The sequence below is a fragment of the Silurus aristotelis genome, assembly GCF_946808225.1.
Source record: "Silurus aristotelis genome assembly, chromosome: 14".
Lineage (NCBI taxonomy): Eukaryota > Metazoa > Chordata > Actinopteri > Siluriformes > Siluridae > Silurus > Silurus aristotelis.
In genome coordinates, this window is record NC_139587.1 from 17,642,493 (window position 1) to 17,655,225 (window position 12,733).

The 12,733-nt window shown below is 36.0% G+C and overlaps 1 protein-coding gene across 3 annotated transcripts in view; it reads right to left on the reverse strand.

The window, feature by feature from the left end:
* frmpd1b (FERM and PDZ domain containing 1b) overlaps window positions 1-12,733 on the reverse strand; it is a 33,136-nt gene that overhangs the window by 19,275 nt on the left and 1,128 nt on the right. For all 3 annotated transcript variants that reach the window (XM_083561564.1, XM_083561563.1, XM_083561565.1), the window contains one exon: window positions 5,686-5,822. The gene's annotated coding sequence lies outside the window, so the exon portion shown is untranslated. The remainder of the gene's footprint in view (window positions 1-5,685; window positions 5,823-12,733) is intronic.

Consider the following 12,733-nt stretch of genomic DNA (forward strand, 5'->3'; position numbering starts at 1 on the left):
CTCAAACCCTTCTCTATTTCATCCACTGCTGTGTGCTTACGTACAAACATACACACAAAAGGTATATGCTCACAGTGTGTGTGCTTAGTATTAAAGGATTAAACTGCATTTCCTGCATGATTCGACAGCCCCAGCTCTTCCTTTGTGCTGATCCGCTTCGACCCGAACAGAGCTGATCTGACATGTGCAGCTGCTGGCCATCACTCACTCCCTAATTACTCTTTTACTGCATAATGAAGGAATCTCCTCTCTGTCAGTGGGTCATATGAGGTGGCATTTTAAAACTACCAATGCAAATGTTTTCTTCCGGTCAAACGAAAGTGCTTTTATTCAGTACTGTGTAAAAGCTGTAGCCTCAGTACAACTAACCCAGACTAAATTTTTCTACATGCTGTCCTGTAAAATAATGATAAATTTTTCCCCCCACATATTATGGAAGCTATGGCCATTGCACATACACTAGAGATAAATTAGACCAAAATGTGCTTTTGCTATGCTCATGTGTGTTGATGTGGGAGAGCCACCCTCTACCATTTCCGTCTAACTCTATTCTTTCATATTAAATACAATAGTAAGCGCATGCTATCACTGAGAAAAATAGTGACAGTAAGAAAACAGGAGATAAAATAACCTAATCACTGCTTTTTCGATCTATGGTTATTAAAACTGTGTGTGTGACTGGGGAATACACTGTGAGTGGTAGTTCACTGATATATACGATTACGTTTAGATGCTTGGTGCCAGACTGCAGATATAAAGAGGTGTCAGAGTGTGCTAGTTGAAAAGTACAAAGGTACATATATTTGTTTTAAGATTGTTCAACTCATATATCAGTTTGTATGCGTGTGTGTGCGTGTGTGTGCGTGTGTGTGTGTGTGTGTGTGTGTGTGTGTGTGTGTGTGCACATTTTGTTGCTGATTCAGTCGAGATCTTAACGCCTTTGCTGACTCCTTAAGTTGTCTAAGTTGACATGTCAAAAGGTATAAAGCCCAAATGCTTCATCCATTAATGTATGAGCTCTTGTAGCACCATAACCGAGATCCATTTTTACCACTCTGTTCTCGTCCCTCACATATACAGCCTTCAGATATTTTATACCATTATCCAAAGTCTATCACACTCGGTGCAGCTTCAAACTGCAACTTGAGAACATAGCTATTATTCACACACTAACAACAAATTAGTCTATTTGTGTTCCATGCAGTCAGTGGGCAACCAGTAACGTCTGCAATCCCCAAGTCATCCCAGCTAATACTCTGCTAACCAGCTAACACATAAAGCATCAGTCTGACAGCTTTAGAAATCTTGCAGTAAAATAAATAAATAAATAAATAAATAAATAAATAAATATATATATATATATATAGTACAGACCAAAAGTTTGGACACACCTTCTCATTCAAAGAGTTTTCTTCATTTTCATGACTATGAAAATTGTAGAGTCACACTGAAGGCATCAAGGGCTATTTGACCAAGAAGGAGAGTGATGGGGTGCTGCGCCAGATGACCTTGCCTCCACAGTCACCGGACCTGAACCCAATCGAGATGGTTTAGGGGTGAGCTGGACCGCAGAGTGAAGGCAAAAGGGCCAACAAGTGCCAAGCATCTCTCGGGGAACTCCTTCAAGACTGTAGGAAGAACATTTCAGGTGACTACCTCTTGAAGCTCATCAAGTGAATGCCAAGAGTGTGCAAAGCAGTAATCAAAGCAAAAGGTGGCTACTTTGAAGAACCTAGAATATGACATTTTTCAGTTGTTTCACACTTTTTTGTTATGTATATAATTCCATATATAATCCCACATGTGTTCATTCATAGTTTTGATGCCTTCAGTGTGAATCTACAATTTTCATAGTCATGAAAATAAAGAAAACTCTTTGAATGAGAAGGTGTGTCCAAACTTTTGGTCTGTACTGTGTGTGTGTATGTATATATATATATATATATATATATATATATATATATATATATATATATATATATATATATATATATATATATCATATTCTGGGGCAGCTAATTGTCAGGAGTTCGAATGCCGCAAATGCCTCAGCTATCCATGGTCAGGAGTCAGAGAGGGCAAAAATGGCCTGTTCTCTTTGGGTGGGAAGTACTACATAACCAACTCCCTTATCAATCAGAGAGCAACACTAGACAATTGTGCGAAGCTTAGGGATCAGGTGTGTGGAAGAGGGCAGCTAGCACTTATTTTGGTGTCCTATGCTGCCCCGTGATGTACAATAGGCAGCAGATTGAAAAAAAAAAGCTAGATCATGGCTTTGCATGTATGCTGGCTTTCTGGTCTTTAAAAGAGCATGGATGAACTGGATTAAAAAAATTGTTAATATAAATGTTGTCATTTGGACTGGGAAGCACTCCAAGCACAGAACTCAAGACTAGCTGTAAGTGGTGCTTCGAGTTGCACCGGAACTGTGAAAGTGAATGCGTGTAATGCTCAGGTGCACTGGTGCACAGTGACTTGTGCATGTGTTTTTGCTGACAGTGACGTAATTAGTTTACCTAAACGCATGTAACAAAATCCTTACGATCGGAAGTCTCATCAGATTTACCCCACTTGAGAGCTTCTGATGAATTACAGCGATCGATGCATATAAACCTTTTGCTGCACATAATAGGCAATACCAATATTATTGTATGTGTTCTCTGTATATTTGTGATGAGACAAATGCAGTGGGGTTCAATAGAATCAAGGTAGCCTGAAACCAAACCAACACTGCAGAGGGAACTGGGAACAATCGTACTTCAATCCAGACAGAATATTTTATGAGTTGCTCAGTAGCTCCTAGTTTTATAACCACAATGACTGTAAAAGACTGTAGAAAGATCATTACTCATAATCTTACATTCCAGTGCTCATGTTAGTTCTCACTCTCCAGTGTTCTGTATTGTTTAAAGACTATAATCACACTATTGATGTCACCCAAATGAGGATGGCTTCCTCTTTTGAGTCTGGTTCCTCTCAAGGTTTTTTCCTCATAACATCTAAGGGAGTTTTTCCCTACCACAGTCGCCATGGCTGCTCATCAGGGATAAATGCACAGCGTTCACCTAAACTGTCAATTTCTGTAAAGCTGCTTTGAGACAATGTCTGTTGTGAAAAGCGCTATAGAAATAAACTTGACAGCAGAAATTTGTGCCCAGTGTAAAAATTCATCAGTTATAATGCTGCCATGCTGTCTATCTCTCTCCGTAGTTTTGAAGAAGGATACCTGCATATCTGTGGTAAACCCTTTAATTCGTTCTTAAGAAATCTCTCATTTTAGTGCGTTGATATCACTTTTCACACCATATTGCAACCTGCAGAAACTCTACACCTGCTTTGCTTAACTGCATCACTCCACTTCAGAATATGTCTCTGCTTCTACTTTAGCAACGTAAGAACAGCTATGCATGTCTCCACAGTCTCTCAATATAATAAATACCATTTCTTGACACACATTTGCTTTGCATTTGGCAGTGGGTCAATAACATCTTGGATCGCTGCAGTAAAAAAATTTTTTATGCATCACATACTGCTGACCGCGTTTTCTATACAGAAAGATGTGCTGCAGATCTCTCCGGTATAGAGCGGGGCTGAAGCAAACCTAAAATCACACACACGTAGATCACTGTTAGGCACACTGACTGGTTGTCAACACCTCACCTTCTTCTTTGTTAACAAGAGAAACAAAATATTCTGTAAAGTGAGAATGGTGGTGTGGTATCTGCAGGTGTGACTCTGCAGAGCTGCACAGATCTCCCTATTGATAATGCAGCCTTTGCCACAAAAAAGATGGAACTCGGCAGTGTGTGCAACATAAATATTCAAACACTTAACCATTTAATCGCTTATGGTTTAATTAGGCCATCAAAACAAATACAAAATATACTGCTCTGTTAGATACCCCACCCCAACCCCCCAATAAATAAAAATAAAAATAATATATTGGCACCTATATAATATGTGATAGAAACTCTCTTGGTACAAAAGCATATAATAATTCAATTATGCTTTATCAGGTTAGATAAGTCCTTCATGACCACTACAGATGATTGAGATTGGAAAGTGTGTGGTTATGGAAGCCTTTCTTCAACTCAGACCACAGGCTTTTAATAGGGTTCGACTCAGGGGCCAGCAAAGATGGTAAAGGCAAAGTACCGATTCTCATTTCAGCGACCACTTATCTTAAACGGTTTTAAATTATTATCATCCATCTTCTGCTTAAAAAGTGGCATTGACAGGTTTTTGGCTGAGCTATCTTGGTACTCTGTGTAATTCAGGATGCTACTCATTTCCAACAAAGGTTTATAGGTGTAGCATTTACATATCAGGACTGTGTGTATGCTTAGGGACAGACATTTTCACTTTTTCCACATATGATAAAATCATTCATTCCACCGAAGCAATGCCAATTTTATCATACATTTTATCAACTGTATTCAGTGTTGTATATTTATCCACTGTAGCTTTGCCATGAATGTAGTCATGCAGGCTGACTACATAAGGTATAACATAATGCCCTTATAAATGTTCTAGTCCACGACATGCCGAATGTTATTTGAGATTTAGGTACAGAAAACAATAGAAAATGACCTAGAGATTTAGGATATACTTGCTTTTTATGTGTTTAATTATGTTTATAGTGTACATATTCATTATAAACATACTGTATACATGTATTAATGTTTACAAAAACAATAATATTTATTCAGTAACATTTTAATAAAATTGATTGCTTTTAATATTTAATTAGAAAACTTATGCATATAAAAAGAAATCCACCATGGAGTATACGGAGTTGCATTTTCTGTATTAAATATGTATGATTTGAAGCAATGTTTTTTATTTTATTGAAAAAAATGTGTTTTACAGGCCAGCAGGTGCTTATATTGGTGGAGTGGGGGGGATCACAAACTGATCGTGGCAGTAAACATCAAAAATCTAATCATGAGCTGCCTGGACATTCTCACGCTAATGCTGATGGATGACCAAATAATTTTCAGTGGACTTCATAAGTTTTATATGCTTGGATAAAGAACACTAACACACACATGATGAAAAAATAAAACTATGATGATTGTCACAGTACTTTTGTTTTGACACTTGTATAGATCATAAGAATTCCAAAACACATTTGAAGACAAGGCTGAGGAAGTGATAGTGTAATAAGGTAACTACATAACAATAAGAAAAAAATGTGACTAATGTCCATAACAAGCTACAAAGACAGTGGAAGGAGTTTTTTTTTCCCCTCTCATATAACCTCCAACTGCCAGATTCAATGCGGAAAGCTTAGGATGACAATTTATGATTTTTTTTTTGGACATGATACAAACAAGATTGTATATCACAGAGCATCATACCCTTTTTTTATTGTGAACCCCTTAACATTACAAGCTTGATGGTTGCATTAACATTAGCAAAAAGGTACACTGCAATCTATAACATAAAATTGCCATCATGATATATGAACTATGACACAGTTCTACAATGAGGACCTCACAAAAATAAAAAAATGTATCCTGATTATAGCCCATGATTAATGATTTTAAAAAATCTATAAAAAATAATGTAATCATTAATCAGAATAACATTTTATTTAAAAAAAAAAAAATATTCCAGCATTTTTTCAGTCAACAAGTAAATACTTTATACTATAAAATGGATATCAATATCTGCACTTACCTGTGAGTGAGTAGTGTCTTACAAGTTTCAAAACGCTGAAGTTCCTTAATTGGTTTGGATATCACATCCTTCTTTCCTGTATATGATAAAGGGTAGCGGAGGTATGCTTTTATAACCATCAGGACCAGAGTTAAGATCTACAAGACAAAGCGAGGAAAATAAACATTGTATATCTAAACTACAATGTCACTGCATGTTCCATTAAAAAAGAAATAAATAAATAAAATAAAATGGTTGAGGAAGAAACGAAACAAGAGATTCAAAGAATAAGCTCTAACAGTTTCTTAATAAAAAATCAAAAAAATCAATAGGTAAAGTGTGGTCACATAATTCATTTTTAACACTTCACACATCAATAGTCATGTTTACACTTGGTGTCCTAGACATACAGCTCCGCCTTACATTTTTTCCCCTGCAAAAGCTCCTTCTAAATGCTTTATGTCCCATTTCTTGTTTTCTGTTTGAAAAAGTCGCTGCACTCAAGCTGCATAATTGACACTAAATGATTACATTGCAAATTGTACACCAATGTGGAAGACTCTTTACAGTCAAGGTAAAGTAAAATAATTTCACATAGAATCTTTAGTTAAAGAATGCTTTGTATAGTTTGAGGCTTTTTTTTTTATGATCAGCAATTTACATTTCTGCAACTGCCCAAATTCAACTTCCTGTACAAACTGACCGAGTTTACTACAATGTTTTCGTTGTGACTGACCCAAAAAGATAAAAAATACAAATAAAAAATAAAAACTTTTTCTGTTGATTTCTATGGATCGTATAGTTATATAATATGCTTTTATTTAAAGAAAGCGTATTTGCCCACAATTTAGAAGAGACACTTGCTGATTATGAACTTGAAAGACTTCTTTAGCTCATAAACAAATCGGAAATACAAATCAGGGATTTGATCTGAACAAAAACAAAAAGTATTTAGTTTCCTGCAATAACCAGTTATTATGTAATAAAATAAAGGGTTGATCATTTCTTCTTACATAAACTACTCTGCTTATAGACAGCCTAGCTAAAACCAAATACTGCATTTAACTCAAAATTTATATTTATTATTAATGCATCATTTAACTTAGTAGTGTGAGTTGCTGCTTGTAAAACTGTGGAAAAACAAAACTTTTCTCCTTTTTTTTTCATGCTTTGTTTTTCTTAGATTTTGCTGCCTCATCCACAGCAGCTATTTAAAATTAATATCCTGTAGCCAGGTGTGCAGGTCTAGACATGAAATTATGCTTACTGGGAAAATGTTTAGGTTTAGCCTATTAACTTATGTTGTTAAATCAATTTTTTGTTTTACAATTTTGTTTTCCGTTTCAGACCCACCTTACAATGAATAGATGTGTGCATGTTCCTGTGTGTATGATTAATAACTGTATGCTTATTCAATAAGATTGCATGTTATAGAGCTCAACCCAGAAGAATTCACAATTAACTGTACAATATTTACTATTGTACTACAATATACCACTTGAATATATTTACTATAGCACTGTATAGAGAGAGAAACCAGCCTATGCTATACTTTTGTGGTTTAGAAGTCCAAAGTATTATTAAAAATGCTTCTATTTCATATGCCTTTTTTTTTTTTTATATGATACAAAACATTTGAGCACAAATTACTTGAACCTGAGCAAAAATATTGACAATCTTTTTAGTATGACTTGAGTTTCTTAGTATTTGCCATTGTTAACTTTCTGCTTTTTTTATTTGCTCAATTATTAAATCAAATCCATCAGAGGATCATCTAAACACATGTTTTAATAGAAGAGAATATATAAGAGAAAATATGATCCATTAATCAATGCAGTAAACATGATGAGTATTAAACATTTGCTTATATCTAAATAAAGACCTACAAATAGTGCAGAAGGTTACATATACATACATATAAAGAAATGCTTAGTGTCCAAAGAAAATACATCCTAAACCATCTGTTACCTAAATCCCAAATTATTTTAAGTGGTCTCCCTCTTTTGTATATTTGATAATACATTGGTGATCCACCATTAAATTACCCCATTACTGTAGCGGAAATAGCAAGCAATACAGAAGAATTAAAAATAAATATGCATTAAATACACAATTAACAAGTACATGTTGGCCTTTGTGGGTGTTAAACCACATGACATTATACTCATTTCCTTTATGTGGGCTCCATTCTGAACAAATAAAGTTTGTGTTAAGAGAAATCGCAGTCATAAGGTACTTGGTATTGAAATAGTATGCATTACTTGGAAACTGCGCTATGGAGGATAATGCACTATGTGGTTTGTACACTAAGAATTCAGACAGCACTACAAAATCAGTACACTCTACATAGTGCAGCTTTCATTCAGACACAGCAATGGAGAAACTAGAGACTTAAGTTGTTCAAGGTTAAACAAAAGGTTGTCATGTCAGTGTCTATGGTCATTCTGTGAAGCATGTTGTAACCAATCAGCAATATGCATTTCCATCTGTTGTGTAAGAACCGAAAGAATCTCTAAAAACTACAACTCTACATGCTGTGGAAATGCATCCAAGGTTACTTAATTCCTGTAAAAACTCTTGGGTTCCAGAAAAGGTTTTGTCCCTGTTTGTCTCCACTCTACATAAAGCCTGCTCTAGACTCCTCCTTGTCCTTTTTTTTCTGCACACAGAAATCTGGGCTAACTGTAACTCATGTATAAATAATAAATTTCGTTATTGCAGCAAAATGAATTCCTTATTGCATCGCAATGGCCCCATGCTGTAAACGAGACTTCATAATGCAGGAAAAAGGGCAACATAGGGTTAAGAAATTGCTGCAGAGAGCTACAAATAAAGAAACAAAGGTAACAGGATTAAATAAGTGAAGCGAAATTGAAAGCGACACTGCCAAAGAGCAAAAAGCATTTCATAAAGATGGAAAGCTGATTGGAAGAACCAACAAAAAAAACACCAATACACAGAACATGCATAATTGAATTTCCTTTTAAATATAAAGAAAAATGTTTCAGCGGAATGACACTTTTGGGAGGCACGGTGTCAGAGAAGGCCAGGATGGGTGGGAAAGGTGTGAAAAACAGGGGGAAGAGAAGAATGTGAGAAAGAGCTGAGCGATGCTGAATATAGTAGCCGATAACTGCGAGCCCTGAAGATAGCACATTTATCAAATGTAGTCAATGCAAACAAAATACATCTGAAATAAATTCTGTACCTCCTGAATCTCCAGACTGCTGAATTCAGGCTCAAGTTTCTTTAACAGCTGTGCTTGCTAAAAATACTGTTCAGGCTGCACAACAGTGTTTTTTTTTTTTTTTTAAGTTGTTCCTATGAATAACACATGCAACAATTACTATGTCAAAAAGCCTTTGGTACACCACCAAGGATTCAGACCAGCAAGCCACTGAGTTCTAGGATGGATGCTTTGAATACTGTATTCTGGTTGGTCCTTGACCATCAATTAAGCTAAGAGATGAAATGGTTATCATCATGGATGGTTCAGGAACAAACATGACTTTGATGGTAATCAATAACAATCTGCATCTGTAACAGAGATGAGTCATCTTGTCTTTAAGCTGACACAAAGAGGAATAAATGATTGTGTTGTCTGTGTTGCCCTAATAAAGGCTGACACGTAAGGTTACGAAAATACTATAAATTTCCAACATGCACAAAGCTCATTCTAACTCCAATGAAGCTTCCTTAGACACAGACTGACCATATTAGTGTTCATACGCATGACAATACACACACACTCACTCACTGGAAATAAACCAACATGCTGGAAAAAAACCACAAACCAAATAAAGACAAAAAACTCAAATCATGTTTACAGAAAAAAAAAAAAAAAAAACATACAGCAAAATCCATTGACAAACTAAAGCATGCAAACAAGATCCTCAGACAAAATACAAACAAACGCCATTGCAGTTAAACATCACTCTCAATATAATGCTTTTAAACAATACAGAAAAAAACACAATTGTCAAAACACAAAAGAAAAATAATACTCTAACATTGTTTCAAATACGTTTAAAATCGGTTTAGAAACCTAACAAAAAATAATTATACGTTCATTATGAAATGTTTATTGAAATTTAACTTTTAACTAATTCAAGAGGAAAAGATTGAAGATATTTTATTTTGACAGTTAGTTCTAGTACTGTACTAGCCATCATTAGAGTCCCATTAGAATCCAAAAGCTACTAATTTATTTCTGTAAAAAAAAACATTTTTTTCTTTATTTTATTGGAACTTTATACCATTAAGCAGAATTAACAGTGATTAAACTGTAATGACATTATAAATTTCAGCCAATTCATATTACACATATTTTTTATTCAGTAAAAAAAAAAAAAGAAGTATAAAAAACAAATCTGATAATTAAATATTAAACTATTGTAAAAAATAAAAAAATAAAAAAATAATACACATTAACACCCGAAAAGCCACATACTGTGAGTAAGTTGCATAACGATGAATACAGACAATATGTGCGTTACTGTAAGGAAAAGAATGCGTGACCTAATTTATCATATCGCCCACTAGTAATCAACATAGTTCCAAAATATTTCTCCATCAACCAAATACCTTCTTTATGTCCCATGTTGAGTTACTCATGCAAGAAACAAGATATAAATCTGGACTCACACTCATTCATTCCCTTTTCCACTGTCACACAGCTGCTGCATTTTCTCACTCCTCCCCCTACTGCCCTCATTTGTTTCTCTCTGTATCCCACCGTCTCTCTTTCTCATTTGTAGAGAGCCAAAGAAGAGGTCTGTAAGCTCTGCCAGTAGGTCAATGCTCTGTGCATTTAAATCCTCTTCAAACTGCTGTATGGCTGTATAGGCAGAGACAGGTCTGGCCAAGATGAACCAGACGGTACTGCAAAATCTCCGAAAAAAAGTAATGGCAGTAAACCTCAACAGGGCTGGGACGAATATAATTTGAGGTCACATTAGTATGTGAAAAGCATATAAACACACTGTCCTGACACCAAATCTATATGGATGAATACAGGGAATGTAATAGAAGGTGCAAGGTATTTTATTTGGTTTATTTATTCATCACATTATCCTGTTGATTGATTTGTAATATTTTACCATAGTGGGAAATTCCCTAAGCAAAAATTCTAATCTGCTACTTGGTCAAAAAAAATATGATATAAATGTCAAATCATATTTGAAGATTTGCCTCACTGACAGTATTAAATCAGCAAAGCAGAGCTTTTAACATTAATAGCTCAGCAAAATTTTTGTCTTTGGTTCTGCTGTGTTATGTTTTCTGCTAGGTGTGGCTAATGATTCTGTCTTTCATCTCTTGTAATAATTAAATCCGTCCTTAGTCTGTCAGAACAAATCCATTAGCATAATAAACTGAACCTCATCTCTGCTCCTTTCGATTCAGTTCCACCCAGAATGACTTCTGTTGCCTTTTAATCTTACCACCATTTAGTGATTAGTAATCCACGTGTCCAGGGTAGCTATTTTTTGCTCCTGAAAAGGGACTAGAAGAAAGCCTATATATACTCACACTCAGTGCAGATATCACACAGCAAGACAAAAGTTTGTCTACAGAAAACATGCTTTGAACAACATTTTTATTTGACTCATATAGACATTTTAGTACAACACTAAACTGCTCCTAGTGGTTTAACTATAGTATATTAAGTGATTGATTAGATAATTAATTTGAATGCATTATGTACACTTTATGCTTCCACAGACTTGTTTTGAACGTACAGTATGTTGATAAGAAGGTTTTGTCTGGAAAGGGGAGGCAGCTGTGTTTGGAAGGTAAGTATGCAAGGAGAGAGCGAGAGATGGCCAATCAATTCTCCACACAGTCTCACATGTCTAGGTTCATATGTCTGCACATGTGTGTGTGTGTGTGAGAGTGGGTGAAAGAGAGATAGAGCAAGAGCAACAGTCAGTTTAATCACACCAATTAAATGTATCCTCTAATGTAGTTACATATTGAGGATAATTATTGTAACAATCAACCATATTCTTTATAGTCATGTTTTAATTGCATGCTAGGCCATGGAACTAACTTGAATGCAATATGGTTGGTTTCTTTTTTTTTTTTTTTTTGGTAATTTGCATGTTTATGTTTACATGAGGAAATGGATATGATATGTGTAGGTAATATTTTTAAAATAGCAATTTGTAGTTTGCTGATGAATCGAATACAGAATTAGGTTGTAGTATAGCCATGCCTTGAATTACAAGCCCCACAAATGTGTGTGTGTGTGTGTGTATGTGTGAGAAAGAGAGAGATTGATTCATGCAATGGGACAGGGGAGCTGGCAGTATGTGTGCCTGAATATCCCCCTATATTCCCCTACAAAAACAACCTTCATCACATGTTTCCTATTTTTCATTGACTCATGACTAAGCCTTGGGGGTGACATATACATACACACATACACACACACACACACACACACACACACACACACACACACACACACACACACAATTACGCAGCACATGCACGCGGCACTAGCAGATCCTGCACACGGCATCCTTATTCAAGCGTCGACTCACTGACAGCTCGACTGTATATATCATCAGTGACAAAACACACACACACACACACACACACACACACACACACACACACACACAAATGGAGGATTCAGCTCAGCTGATCACTGCGGTGCGTCAGGAAAGAAGCTGAATCGAGCTCGGCTTCCAAACCGAGTGCGCGCACAGGCGGAGCGCTCAGGAGAACACACACACACACACACACACACACACACCAAGTGAGGCAGCAGGCATCGTGCCACACCTCACCTACTGAGAGAAGACAAGCTTTGGAGGTTTGTCCAACTGGCCTCGTTTCTCAAACTTAAGACAACAGCAGTGTTCTCACATGCATCCAGACACACCGAGATCTACATGTCCATGATGCACAATAGAACGTTCCCAGCCATCAGCCATCGTCCCCTCCTTAACACAAAAAGCTTCTTCTGCCAAACAATGAGCCAGACATCCCACATTTGGTCTGAGGCTATTTCTTTTCTCCTGGACGTGTCAGTAAATAAAACCGATCGCTAATTCATCAACTT